The 14500-nt window shown below is 39.0% G+C and overlaps 1 long non-coding RNA gene across 1 annotated transcript in view; it reads right to left on the bottom strand.

Annotated features, from left to right (window-relative positions):
• The window catches only part of LOC109280561 (uncharacterized), an 87827-nt gene that overhangs the window by 68499 nt on the left and 4828 nt on the right, over positions 1 to 14500 (bottom strand). Inside the window, exon 3 of the long non-coding RNA XR_002086939.2 lies at positions 7303 to 7385. This is a non-coding gene — a long non-coding RNA (uncharacterized LOC109280561). The remainder of the gene's footprint in view (positions 1 to 7302; positions 7386 to 14500) is intronic.

Here is a 14500-nt window from a genome sequence, read left to right as displayed (position 1 = left end):
CAACAAAGAGTGCAGTTATATGGCCTGGGAGAACACCTCTTTAATATATAGCATATGCCAGAAAATTCATGATAACTTTTTCCATTACATCTGGCATCTTGAACTCTCTCAATTTGGAAAGATGAAGGTCTTGAGCATTGTGCTCATCTCCACCTAAAGATACATACACAAAGCTGATCCTGGATATGTGTTTGTAGTTTTAATGGAGGACTGCAGCCTCACACAGGCAACCAATCTGTGCTTAACCTTGAGGTTTCTATCCATTGACTCTGGTGAAAATTTTAATATTTTGTTCCATATACTTGGTAGTTGAATCACAATAATTTCCATGTATTTCAGTGCCAGCATCACTAACTCTAACATGGAACTGGTTTAAAGTGAGATGTGAGGGGCTGGCAATGTGGAGCACTGACCATGAAGAGCATGACTTATAAAGCTGCTGTAGACCTAAACATTGAATTTTCATTAGATATAAATGGGTTTAGATGCCTGAATCCCTTAAGCTCCTTGAAAAATCCTAGCCTCAAAACCTGGTCAGACCATGCCTGTTAGTTTTTTATTGTTTAATTGCCAAACACATAGTGCAAGTGCATACAGTACATCCAAAGGGCTAGTTGGGAATATAATTACTACATGAGACATGCTAAACTACTCATCCATTCAGTCATGGGTATTAAGAGGGCTGAAGAAGTAAAGTTTCAAAGAAGATGCAATACCCATAAGTCTCTTATGCTATCTCTTTTGGCAATAACAATCTCTCTGTAGAAAAGACTGGAGTCTTTGCAAAGCCCAGGAGGTAGAAGAGCAGAACTATGATAAAGACAACTAAATATTACCTGCAGATTGAAGTGGAGCTGCAGATTAAAACTAGAAAGAAAAGGGGCCTTTGTAATAAAACTTAGCAGGAACTTCAATAAAAGTTCGAGGATGCCAGTGGGAACTGAGAAATACTGCTTTTCCACTGTCACTTTTAGGACAAAGAAATTTGGGGCTGCTAACTGTACACATGGAGAGGTATTCTGCTGTATAGGCAACCCCCATGCTTACAGACTGATATATATTCACACAAAAAAGCCAAGGGGGAGGGGGGGAATTAACCAGAAGTCAGTCAAAATGTCTCTTTCAGAAAGAGCTGCATCAAACTGTACACCTGGGAATAGTGTTGGTGTCTTTTTGTTTTTAATATATTATGGAAAGGCAAATGTTCCTGAAGCTATTCTAAAACAGTTTTTTCACCTCTGATGGCAAATGCACTTTCTTTCCCCTTAGCCTTAAAAATCCGGTGTTACAGCAACCAGAAAGTTGGTAGATGCTTCATGGTATAGATAGGAGGTGATAACTCCTTTTAATTTAAGGCCCAGATCCTGCAAATTGCAGGATCCAGGGCTTAATTTCACACAAGGCACTGGGGGAGGGGAGAGGAAAGCAACACAATGGTTAGATGGGGAAGAGAAGCTAGGACTTAGCAGTAAGATGTTGTGATTTGTCAGCAATGGCATGCCCAGGTCATAGTTTTATTTTAAAATATAAGTAACAAGATTTAACAATAACAGAATGTCTGACTCATTATCTTTATACATACTGTACCCTAGACTGAAATATGTCTTCCTTTATTTGTCCACCCGTTAGAGGCATACTTCAAGTTCCTCTTTCTTTAAGAACTATGTACACTTGTATAATTCTACAATTGTAACACCCTGCCCTGCCAAATTTAAATAAATAAAGGAACTGGATATCTTTTTTTTGTTTCACAAACTCAGGCCTCTTCCACCCCTCTGACATTGTTAGTAATGGAAAAGCACCATTTAGCTGGTAACCTGCAGTTATAACTGAAGAAATCATTTGCAGTAAGCACTTACTGGACAGATGTCGCTGCTTTCTGCTTGTAGAATGAATATCTGCAGACATGCCATTACACCAGAATTTGCTCACTGTCCTTTTTATTATAAATGGCTTGCTGCAAGTAGTCAATACATGTTTTGAAATTCAAGCTGCTCATTTGGGCTTGATCACTTATCTGGCATTTCCACTATTCTTCAAGTGGAGGAATGTAATTCTTATGAACAGGAGGGGGTCCTGAATGAAGTTACTAGGGCTTTGAATCTTGCAGGTGGATGGGATTAAGAAGAGTTTAGAATATTTAATACCTTTCCTTTCTGAATTAGTGCTATTATAAGTATTATTCCTAGTAAAACAGGGAGACTGACTTACTGACATGGTGCAGCACTTAAATTGACCTCTGTTAATTGCATTAGTATGAAATGCAGGGAGACTTCTAGTGGTAAAAGTCTGCTGCCTTTGCTTCATTTGGCTACTTTAATTGCTTCTGTGCTAGGATTCTAGTGAGAGGTTGAAAAATGCTACTTATCTGTATCGAGCAATGCCACCTTGTATGTATGACGGAAATGTGCTACTTGTGACTAATAAGGAACTCAAGTTCAGAATGTTGTGAACACTGAAGACCAAAGTTTACTTCACCTATTGGATACCAAAGAGCAAGACTGTTCCATCCTGTTAAAGTCCTTAATATTCATGAGTGCATCTACTTTTTATCATATTTGCATAGTTTTATCTTTCTCTGAAGACTGAGTCACAGAAAAGCCACAAGGGGAAGAAGGAGCCACATAAGGGTGGATCCAGGGATGGTGCAGTGGTACATCTGCATCTCCCTTTGATTCCTGTTTGCCCAGACTTTAAAAACAACTGACTGGTAGTGACAGTAGTACTTCTATTCAGGCAGCAGTGAAGGAATTGATTGACTTCATAGCTCATAATCTACCTGTTCCCTTCTAAACTCTTAATTTCACAGGTGTTAATGGCCCTTCCTCTTTTTGAATAGTCTCAATGTTCCACTAAGCAAGCTGTTCTTCCTTCTGCAGTTCTACTGTCTGTTTGCTGCTCTTGGTAATGCAGTTCCTATTCACAGCCCAGCAGACTGTTTTTAACTCTAGCTAAAAACATTAACTCAAGTGAATATTAACTTGGGTTTGAAAACAGCCTTCAAATATTGGATGCACTGTCAAAATGATCAAGAAAACTAAATTTTTGTCTTACAGATTTCTTTTTCAGTTTCATAACTGTAATGATTACAGAACTAATGAAACAGTACCTTTTTGAGTATTTTTGCCTAGTTGTTAATTTTTATATATTAAAATTAATGCACATTCCAATAAAGCTATATTTGCTTTTGCTTCAATCTTAAACCAAATAATATAGCCCTACACCCCAAACCTTTTAGTAAAGCTTCTAGTTGACTCTTAATTGGATAGAAATATGTGTTATGCTGCATCACCCCATCTGCACCTTTCTTCTCACAATCCTAGATCCTCCATGGACCCACTTACAGTTTTCCTTGACTGTTTGTTTTTTCATGTATCTGAGCAGGATGGAATAGAATTGCACACAGGCTCCTAAGTCTATCGAAACCCCTCATGGGTAAAGCAGAATCTGTCTCTGGTTGCATGAACTGTGTGCACAAACAGTACAGACAAGTAAAAGTGTGAGTATCACTAACGAGAGTTGATTCATTTTTATTCTGTAATACTTTTGTACTTTTGCTACTATCCAAAACTGTACACATATCAAAGATGCAGAAGACCACACATGTAACATGGGAAAGAAAATAATGAACCTTCTGCTGAAGAAAAGCAGGATATCTATCAAATGAAAGGAATAGGAAATGTGCATCAGCTGCTAGTTGCATTCAAGTTTGGGTTTTTTGCAAGCTGCCTCCACTGGAGGGAGACAGTTGCATGCACACTTCAGCAGGTCTGTTGTTTATACTGAAGATGGCAGTGGTGGAGAGAGACAAGCCAGAACTTTGCAAACTGGTCTAGGTCATTAGTCTTTAGTGCTGAGGTGGCCAATGTGCGCCACACATGATGCAGTGGCATGGGCACTTTCTGTGTGTGGCACGCAACAAGTTATGAAGGAAATGTATAGCAGAGCAGCAGTTTGGGTACATGGGGATCAAAGCAGTACTTCAGGAGGGAGCAGGGCTAACTTACGGCACTTCTGCTAAAGAGGTTGCTGAGGTTTTCTTAAGTGGTACTAGAGATGCTTCATGTTAAAGGATAGTAGGACGTTGTCATCTGATGCTGCTAAACTTGGACTGCAGGGCAGTCGTGCTGAACTGTAACCACTTCAACTGTATTTAATAAGGTCAAATATGACATACAGGAATATTCTCCAATTCCTGTAAACCAATGCACAACTACAGAAACTGAGAGAACAAATCACTTTTCATGTTAAAAAATGGAGGTATGTCTAGGCTGTTGTCTCTAATCCCAAGAATACTCTAATCCTTAAATACTCTCAGAAATTACACAGTAGAAACCAGATGCTCTTCTGGGTTAGATTCCTAACCCCTAGCCCCCTACCATGAAGCTGTCTTTGTGAATTAATTTACAGTATGTAGAGTTGCACTAAATGGCTGCATGGGACCACAGAGGCACTCTAGTTTTTTTTGCCTTAGTTTTAATTTCGAAGAACACCACTTCTCCAGTCGGCTACTTCGGAAAACTCCTAAACTCCAGCTGTTAAGAGCAGTACTCTTACTGTAAAAGCTGCAGCAAATAGCTGAATGACTAGTCCTTAATTCTGCAATCCACTGTGAATTAAGTGAGTTACAAACTACTTGGATATGAATGCTCTTGGTTCTACTTCATTACATATTAAGGCTTACAGAGAGGTCGCTTATTAGGGTTCATATTCTAGAACTAATGTACAGTATCAGAAACCATTCTGCAGGGTTTCCCAGAGTGTACTCATCCCTGACTGGGAGAAGTAATTTCTTCAAACCTGGGGGGAAGTTAATTCACCTTGATCATTTTAGCTTTGGTCATACTGTGGAGACTGACCTTAAAGTAATTAAGCAGAGCCAACTGTGAGGGGTAGGTTTTATGATATGGGTACTTGCCTAATCAGTCTAACCTCAATCTATCTTTGAGAAACAAAAAATGAGAAACTAACTATAACAGCAATCAGTCCTTTCAGGGTATACTGGAGACTTTTCATCTTCGTCGCCTCAACCTAACTTGGGGGGCCAGCTGATATTCTGGAATCCCGATCATGTTTATATAGATAATATAGTTAGAAAGAATCCAAGGGTACGTGCAGTCATTATATTTTAGATTGACTTAAGTAGGGTTTGGTCAATCTAAATGCTGATCTGCCCACACATTTAGGGAGGGGATTTAGATCAAGCCAAAAATGGCGGGCTTGATCTAAATTAGTTCACTCAAGTAGGTGAACTAACTCAAATTAGGAATGAATTAATCTGATCCAGTGAGTATCTGTATGCATTTGGAGTGTAGTTATGGGGCTGGGAAAACCCAGCCACCTGTCCCAGCCCCAGAACGCCTACTATTCCTGCCTTCTACCTTAACTAGGCTGTTTTTTTTTAGATTTGTAACCTCTCTACTCTGTGATAGGAAATCCTGCCCCTCCCACAACACCAAGTTACTCACACCAGGTTCCTGGTGTGGCTTCCAACACCAGTAAATGCCAGTTCCAAGCAACTATCATGAAGCTTAAAATAAGCTACATGATTTATAGAATTGATGCAGCAGATGAATGTATGCACCCTAAGTCTTTACAGAGGAGGAAGAAATGAAGCCATCTTTAATCCTTCATTCTGTAAGAGCAGCTGCCTGGGCTGGAGAAAAATCCAACCTTTTCTGAAAGCGATGGGTATTGCAGAAAAAAAGAAAGAGGGTAGAGCTGTTGTATTCATACTCGAGCATTTGGGGGAACTTTCTACTCATCATTCTTGTCTTCCAATTCACAAACTATCACAGCAATGCCAGAGGACTAACACACACAGGCAGTTAGATCTTGTGTCTGAAAATAGTTATTAAATATTTACTATTTATTATTTGGTTATTTGGAATTTGGCTTGTCAGTCTGCTTATCCATGTTTTTAACATTATGTTGGAATTGCACCCAACCAAAACCCTCTGCAATGTTACATGTGCCAGACCCAGAGGCAGTGGAGTTTTACAACATATTCTAGCAGGGAGAGGGAAATACTGCAAAACACCAGACAATGACATTAAAAAAATGTTTTGGTCTTGGAAAGAGTGGCATTTTTGAAAAAAAAAAAAACATTTCCTTTAAAAGAAGCAAGCTGCCAGGTAAGATAAATTGACTTGTGTGTGATAGACTTCCATTAAAAAAAAAAATAGTTTGCTTTCAAAGAACTACCGTGCATCTTAAAAATAATGCACACTTGGATCTAAAGACAGAGGGCACTAAGGCAGAGACTCGATTTTTTTTTTTTTTTTCCCCAATAAATATGGAGGCAATCACAATACAAGGCAAAGTGTCTAGCATAATAATCAAAGTGCCACACATGCCATAAAAGGAATTGTTTCACAAGAAATAAAAGAGCAAAGTACATTCATGAATATACAACTGGAGAATAACTCTGACACCGATACTGAATTAGGTCTCAGCACATTTGCAAAGCAGCTATCTATAGCAAATCTGGCTTGTGACCTGAGCTTGATTTACCTTTAGTCTGAATTTGTCTCTGTGCCTTTAAAGAACAGTATATTTCTAAGCCAAAGGAAAATCCCTCTCTCTTTTCTAGAAACTTTGTTTCCCTCAGTTTAGAAGTTTTACTCTGTTGTAGATATGGCAGTTGCTAAAGGCTTTTGGTTTTCTCATATGGCCTGATGTTTATACAGTGAGGTATATATGGTCAAGCAAAGGAGACTTAAAAAAAATCCATTTATATTAGGTAGTGTAGCAAAGGTATTTCATCAATAGGAAAACACAACTGGAGAGAGCTTATTCAAATAGTCAATTTTAAGTTAAAAAAAAATAAAATTACTAGCTTTAAAAATTATTTATCAGTCAATACCAGCAAAGGCAATAAGTAATAAATGAATTTTAGGTTATGGCACTGAGAAAAAGTAGCTCAATTTAGACCTGGCTGGTCATAGCCCACTTTTATTTAAGCATAGAACGTAACATGTGCCAAAAATTGCAATCTTCAGTACTTGCCTACCCATGTCAGAAACAACACAAGTTTCAAAAGCTATTATCTGCTAAGTGGAAAATTGTGGGCCAGATGGAGCTAATTAATTTGCAATTAAAAATGGCCACAAACCAGATAAATGTAATTCTTTCCTTTGCAATATTTGGTAATATACAAAAACTGGCCTGCCAATTCTAAAGGCATCCATGCAACATTTAATAAATACGCAGACTGCTGTATGCATAAAGGATTGAAGTGCTGATTGATTGGATTGATTGATTAAAGAATTGATTATGCTGTACGCATAAAGGATTACGCACCTTTGAGTTCTGCTGTACATCAGACAACAACAAATACATCCTTGTGGTATTTGGGCAGCGACTTCCTTGCAGTCAGAGAAAACCTAGGTGTGGAAAGGAAAAAACAAAAATCTAACCTTTGTAAGTCTACAGTAGGTTTGCAGAGGCAGGTGAAAGCTTCATTTGGAAACTTCCCAATTGGTACAAACAACTCTACCATTTATCTGAAGCTGTGAATAATATGGGTTTGTTTTCCCAGAGGACTCTCTCATCTTACTGATTCCAAGTACATAAATAAAAAAGGCTTTCAGATTGTATTAATTTGCATAGTACAATTACACTGTACTGATTAGAATCAGGACACTCATGCTCTAATGCTGAGCCTAGTACAGTTCTGAGACTAACTGTGTATGTGTGTGTGTACTGATCCTATTGAATCTCAAAGCCATACTTCAATGCTGCCTCCAGCTAGGCTACATGTATGATTAACAGCTGCAGGATCAAGCCCTTGTGATTACTCCCACCCTGACTTGCTTAAGTCTCTCCATTTGTACATTGGAGTAATTATTCACAGCAAATTTTGCAAAGCAGAAGTCTCAAAAATATGAGGACATCCACCAGCCAGAGTGCTGCCCCAAATTAGGCCCCAATCAGCTTCTGCCTCACACCTCTCCCTTATAACTCTCATTTTGTTCTTCAATATCATCTTTAGCATCAAACAAAGTAGCTTTCATTTCCCCAAGATAAAAGTTTCCGCTTGCAGAAAGGCATTCCCTTTAAGGTACACAGATATCCAAGATGCCCTGAAAAGAGCTCTGCTTTGCTTTTAGAATCTGAGAACCTTTTGACACTTGGAGAAACAAACAAAAATCTCAGAGAACTGCTAACCCTTCCCCTCACACCAGCCTCCATAGCTGTAGTTATTAAAAACAAAAGAAATCACCACTCGAAGTCAACAAAAACAGTCTATAAACAAAGACTATTTAAATTTAGTCTCCCTAACAAAGTCATCATCCACTCAGAAATTTGCAGGTATTGTAGGTTCAGTATCAAGCACAAGGGGAGACTACTAGTAGAGGATTGAAAAACTCACCCTAACTGAGTGAACTCTCCAGAAAACCTGATGGCAGTGTGCCCAAAGAGAGGATATTGGCACCACTAAGATAGATCTAGAACCTAGCACAACATATTGACATAATTGGGGGCATGGCCACATACAAATATTTGATCAAGTTTCTCCCAAATATTTAAAAATTAGTGCTGGCTCATATACTTCTGCTGCTTTCTGTTTCTATGCTCAGATGGGGACAACTGCATATGTAGTTCTATAGAAATTATCTTTATCTGCAGCAGGCAAATCCCTCACCTCCATCTTTGCAAGCTGTTATCTTGTAAACAGCTTTTACGACACTGCACCAGACTTGAAAAGAATTCATGGTTCAGCTTTTTTTCTGTATGAAGATCCTGACCATCAGATGCCAACTAACCAACTGGATGGAAATTTAGGTAATACATAAATTCAGAGCTGTATTTATTAATTACTGCACATGAAAAACAATACATAGTTAAAGTTCCTTTACCTTAAATTCTTTTTTCCCCAGATCATTGGTGATGAGCCTATATGATTAAAACATAGCCAATAATACTGACTAGAGACTGTCGCAAAGCCTCAATCCAAGATTTACTGAGAAATAATCTATGAGCAGCAGTTAGTGAGAATGGGCAAAAAACCCCAAACCTGGAGATCCAAATATAAAAACATGGTTTTGCAAAATGCTTTCCTTTGCAGAAGTGCCCCCAAAATTACTCAAGCATCTCACTCACACAACCATCCTCAACCGGGACTAGAGAGAAGTAACCCAGCAGGGACTCTCACATCATTAGGAGCTGCAAGTTCTCAACATGTCAAAAAAGCAGTAACAAGGTACTTCAAACTGAGGCAGAGCAAACTTCGTTACTACTTCTGATACTGTTGCTCCCAACTTTGCCTGAGATATCCTAATGTAGTAATAGCAATGCCTAATAATGCCATGCTTATATACTAGAGTGCAGTTTTAAATACTTAGAGAACTCAAAATTACTTACAGCTTGAAGATAAAAAATTCTGTACATTTGCTAAATCTTCTTTATTATGCTTATGAGAAACAGCATTTGGAAAAAAAATTGTTTTAGGATTTCAGGTAAAACATACTGTTGAGCTAGTCAACATAATACTTAGACAAAAATGTATCCCTTTTACCTAATGCTCTCAAAAATATTTTAAAGCATTAATGAATTACTGCTCATTTTATCCTTATGCAAAGTAAAAATTGTAAATCTTAATCTCATTTTAGAAAAAAGAAAACTGTAACAGGGATCTGAAATGTCTCCAATAGTTGTATAGTGAGACAGAGACAGGCATAGAAAACAAGGCAATTTTAACATAGATTTCAGGAGTGGAGAATTTTACTTTGAGTCTTGGCTCATGCTCAGTATGCCTTCCAACTCATTCTGCAGGAGGCGATTGTAAGATACATGACTGTGTTGAATGTGCTTATTAGAATCTAAGCAAACTTTATTTTGTTGAATATACTTATAGCAAACAATGCATAGCTTTACTTTATGTTCCCAATATATTCAGTGTGGGTCATATGGCAGCACTTTTACCCACACTGGTGGCTTGAATCACATTAGTTATGGTAGTGTCAGTGTGATGTTGCAGCTGTGCTGGTACAGGAATTATTTGAGAGGCAAGGATTTCCACAGATGATATCTCTTTTTGGATGTACTGCATGGTTAGAATAAAGTTAGACAACCTTTTGAATCCAAGGCATTCTTCATATGTTCTGAGGAGAGAAGCAAGCACAGTGAATGTTAAGAACCAAGATAAGAGCTGTGAATTTGGAGGTGGGGAGACAAATTCCCAGGGGTAGCAAACAAACAAGTAGCAGACGAAAATAAGTTGATTATTGGAAGACCAAGATCCATCAAAATGGAGGGGGGTCATTAATATCTGTTGTGTCTAGGAAGAAATTCAGGAGTCAGGTTACAGTAAATCAAAAACTGAATCTCAGTGTTCAGTCATTGGTTCAGAGTGAAATGTCAAATTGTAAAATATTTTTGGGAACTGAAAATCTGAAAACATATTCAGATTGGGTTAGAGTATTTAAATTTGGTTTTGATCTTCTATTTCTAACGCTTCACAGTAAGTTCATTCAAATTTCAAAATTCAAAGTATTTTTGCTCAGGAAAACAGAATTTTTTTTGTTTAGAAATGGAATATTGAATCCTGAGGGACTACTTGAAATTATTTTGAAAGATATAAAATTTGATCCTTTTTTACAATAGTTTCAATATTCATAAATTTTAATTTACAATGGTGGGGAAGAAGGATATTGAGCAACTCTCCAATTAAGCAGTAGTTTGGTTAACTACATCAGTGCTCATGTTCCTCTTTCAGAAAGCTAGGATTTCCGGTTAGTATTCCTAAAGAGATTACAACTTTGCCATTATCTATATTAAAACCAGAAGTTGAAGATCACAGACATCTATGCCAGTCTATATTGTTCTTTTCCTAATAAGTTTTATGTATTTTTGATTTTAAAGCTTCATGGAACAAAACTAGATGCAGTAAATTCCAAATTATTTGGACTGCAATTAGGATATGCTTACTTATTTTGAGGTTGAAGATATTCATTAAAAAATAAAATAATCAGATTCCGTTCCTCCTTGACACAAATTGAACAATTTGTTTACTTATAAAACACATTTGTTGCTTGTAAAATTGGCAACCTTTTACTAATGGCGGGCCACAGCTTGTAACCCAGCCAGTGCTGCAAGCCATCATTCCCCTCCAGCTGCTCCAGCTGTCCCAGCTATGTGTGTGTCAGGGCTGCTCATTCACCTCCCTAACGCAGCCTCAGCCAAAAAATGTGCTGCGAAAAAAAAAATCGTAAGCAAGAATTTGGAGTGGCTTATTCAGCAATGACTGTGACCAAAGGCTGCAGGGAGGAGACGAGCAATTCTCTGTGCATAACGGGAACAATGGGCCAGAAGGGATCAGTGTGCTATTTGCAAATGCAGAATGTGGGCCAAATCAGACAGCTGGGAATTGGTGCAATATTAATAAAATGTGGACTGGATCAGAACTGTACAGTCTGGATCCAGTCTCTTTGTGGGCTGCAGGCTCTCTGCTCAAGAATAAGAGTTTTATTGCTTCAAAAAAAAAAAAAAAAAAAAAGACAACTAAACAGATTGTTCTTGCTTGTATTGGCCATGGATATGGATTAAAACTGGCAACTAGATACTCAAAAACTCTTTATTTTTGTTATAACCCAGGAAATGTCTAATGATAAAGTGTTTGAAGGTTAAAACAGACTAGTTTGTATCTTTAACTGTAAGAATATTTGAATCAAGTTGAATTTCATAAAAAGGCAAGAAGCAGGATCTTAACTAGGCAATATATTGGAGTAAAACTCAGGTTCCATCTCTAGCTATGATACTGATGTTCTTTGCTAATGTGGATGCGTCTACACATGTATTAACAGACTTAATGGCTGTGGGAGTGTTTGAACTAAAGCTCATTCAATGAGCTTCAGTTTAATTTCCCCTGCTGCCATTTTTTAGTACGGGGACACTGATATACGAGATGCGGGAGGCTGCTGAAGCATGGTAATTACCACACTCCAGCAGACCCAGTAAATTGAGTTTGCTCCAACACACTGAAATTACAGCATGTCAGAGCAGCCTCCATGCTCGTGTACAGGCGCACACAGTTTTCAGTGATGATTTAATGCGTGTTAGCCTATTTTAATGCACATTAGCAAAAGCACACTTTGGGCTCCTATGTACATGTGAGGAGCCAGCTATGATGAGCTTGGAGATCTAAAGCATCAGAGCAGACTCAATTAATTGATTAATTGAGTCTGTTGGAGCACAGAAATTGATGTGCTTCAGCAGCTTTGCACATTATATGTATCAGTGTCATTGTGCGCCTCTACGCTGACAAAATGGCAGCTGTGCACTTCGAAATAAAACATGTCCAATGAGCTTTAGTTCAAAGCATCCTGCCACCATTTTTTCAATGTGATGATGTGTGGCAACACTGATACACGTAACACATGGGTGCTTTTAATTAGCACACCTCGCTAATTAAAGTGCCTGGCATCGCATCTGGAAGCACATGTAAAAATGCCTTTTTTTTTAAAACTGATGCTATAATGCACATTAAAATAAGCAAATGTACATTAAAACACACATGTAGATGTGCACTGTGTCAAGCTTAATTTTTTGGGTATGTCAACATAATGACAATTGGTTGACTAGGCTATTTTTGAAACAGGTTAGCTTTTCCACATAACTTCAATTTGAGCCTTGTTTTTTCCTAATACATTGTAGGACTTTTCCAGATTAACTTATATCTGTTACTGTTTCTGAGACTAATGCTTGGTACCAAAACTAGGTTAACAATCTAGTGATAGGTAGCGATGTTACACTTCATGCTCTTTACATGCATAGGAAGTGTTTTACAGCCACAATGGAACAGACATTCGTGGCACACAGTGCTTTAAAAATGGTGGATCCAGTTCTAAGTTAACCCTGATGGATGTGTACCAACATAAAGTGCTTTCTGGTAGAGTGCTTTATCGACTGTCTGTGCCAGACCCTATTGAAGGTTGACTTAGAGCGCGATCCCCGCCATCCCAGGCAGTGTTGCACAGGGCTGTGCTCTAGCCTCAGGCAGAGCTTGTTCATTCTTCCTGAGTGCCAGGCCAGCCTGGCCTGAGTCAGTGACAGCCTCTGATCCCAGCCATGTGTGCAGACTGGCGGGGTGGGGGGTGATGAGAGAAGGTGGTTTCAGTCCCCACAGCCGCCCCAGTCCTCAGATGCACCACAGCCCAGCTGGAGGTGACGTGGTGCAGGGGAAGGAGTCGGGGGTCTCTCTCCTGGCAGCTGCCCCAGCCCTGTGGCAGATGACTGCTTGCTGGTGGTGGGGCAGGGCAGCAGGGAAAACGCTCTGGGGTATGTGTTTCAGCAGCAGCCCTGGCCAGGCAGTGCTGCACTGCAGCATTTGGCTGCAACTATTAGGAGGCTGGGGGGAGGGAAGGGAGCCCCCTCCATGCCCTGGTGGCCTGCTACCCTAAGACCCCAGCCAGCAAGTTGTGGGGGGATCATAATGGCGGGGGGCTTTGTTTCTTGCCTCTTCTCCCCCACCTCCTGGTGACAGGAGCTAGAAAAACAATACATAGTTAAAGTTCCTTTACCTTCCTTGACACCAGCTGGCAGAGGGATGGGGCTGGAGAAAGATGGCACTCTGGCAGTCTCCTGGAGGCATGTGGGAGCGCCCCCAGTGCAGGCAGGCTGTGAGCCCCGTCACTGAAAGTGAACGTCAGTTTGGGTGGCTCCTTCTCTAAAATGTCATGCTTTGAGTAAAGTGTGATAAGTTACAGTACTTCTGCCAGGGGCTTTTTGATCATCTGTACTTAGCCTAGATGAACTGGAAGCCTGGGTGTTGCAATCAACTGGTATACAGCATTTGAATAAGCCCTGTCATGGATTTGGGTTACTAAACCAAGACACTGCACTAATGTTACATGTTCAATAAATGGTTCAGATGGTTATTTTTGCTGTGCATACAGATGTTACAATCTGACTGAAATAACAAATCAGCCACACATCTTTTGCCTGGTTATTAAAAAATAATTGTACAGATTAATAAAACAGGAAAGTGCTGCTGTGTTAATTAGCTAACATCACAGGGATTTTCTATGTTCCTGGTACTCTAGAATAGGAAATATAAATAGAAAATGTTTAAACATCCTCACTAAAGTTCCATAGGAACATACTTTTGTTTTCAAATGAATACGAGTGTTCTGGTTTAGCGCAAAGCACAATATGTATTATGCAAATACACACGCCATTTTGGAAGCATGAGGGGAAGCATGGTTATGTTAAGGAAGTACACTGGGAGTTGGCATAGGCATACATAGTTCTTTTACTAATGCAGCCATGACTTGCTACATTACATGGCAATAAGCAAGTTGCTTGACCAATCTATTCTTTAGTTTAACCATCTATAAAAAGAAGAGTAATAAGCCTTTCATCTTGAAGGTAGAGATGTTGCAAGGCTGAACTGATAAACTTTTGGCAAAGGATGCCGTATATCTTGGCATGAAAAAAGGCACTAATGATGGGGAAGCATTACATGCTATTAATTATTTGTGTTTATTATTTAATAAAT

This window comes from Alligator mississippiensis, chromosome 2 (genome assembly GCF_030867095.1).
Source record: "Alligator mississippiensis isolate rAllMis1 chromosome 2, rAllMis1, whole genome shotgun sequence".
NCBI classification, from domain to species: Eukaryota; Metazoa; Chordata; order Crocodylia; family Alligatoridae; genus Alligator; species Alligator mississippiensis.
Note: the sequence above shows the minus strand (reverse complement) of the source record. Positions and strands in the feature narration are given on the sequence as shown.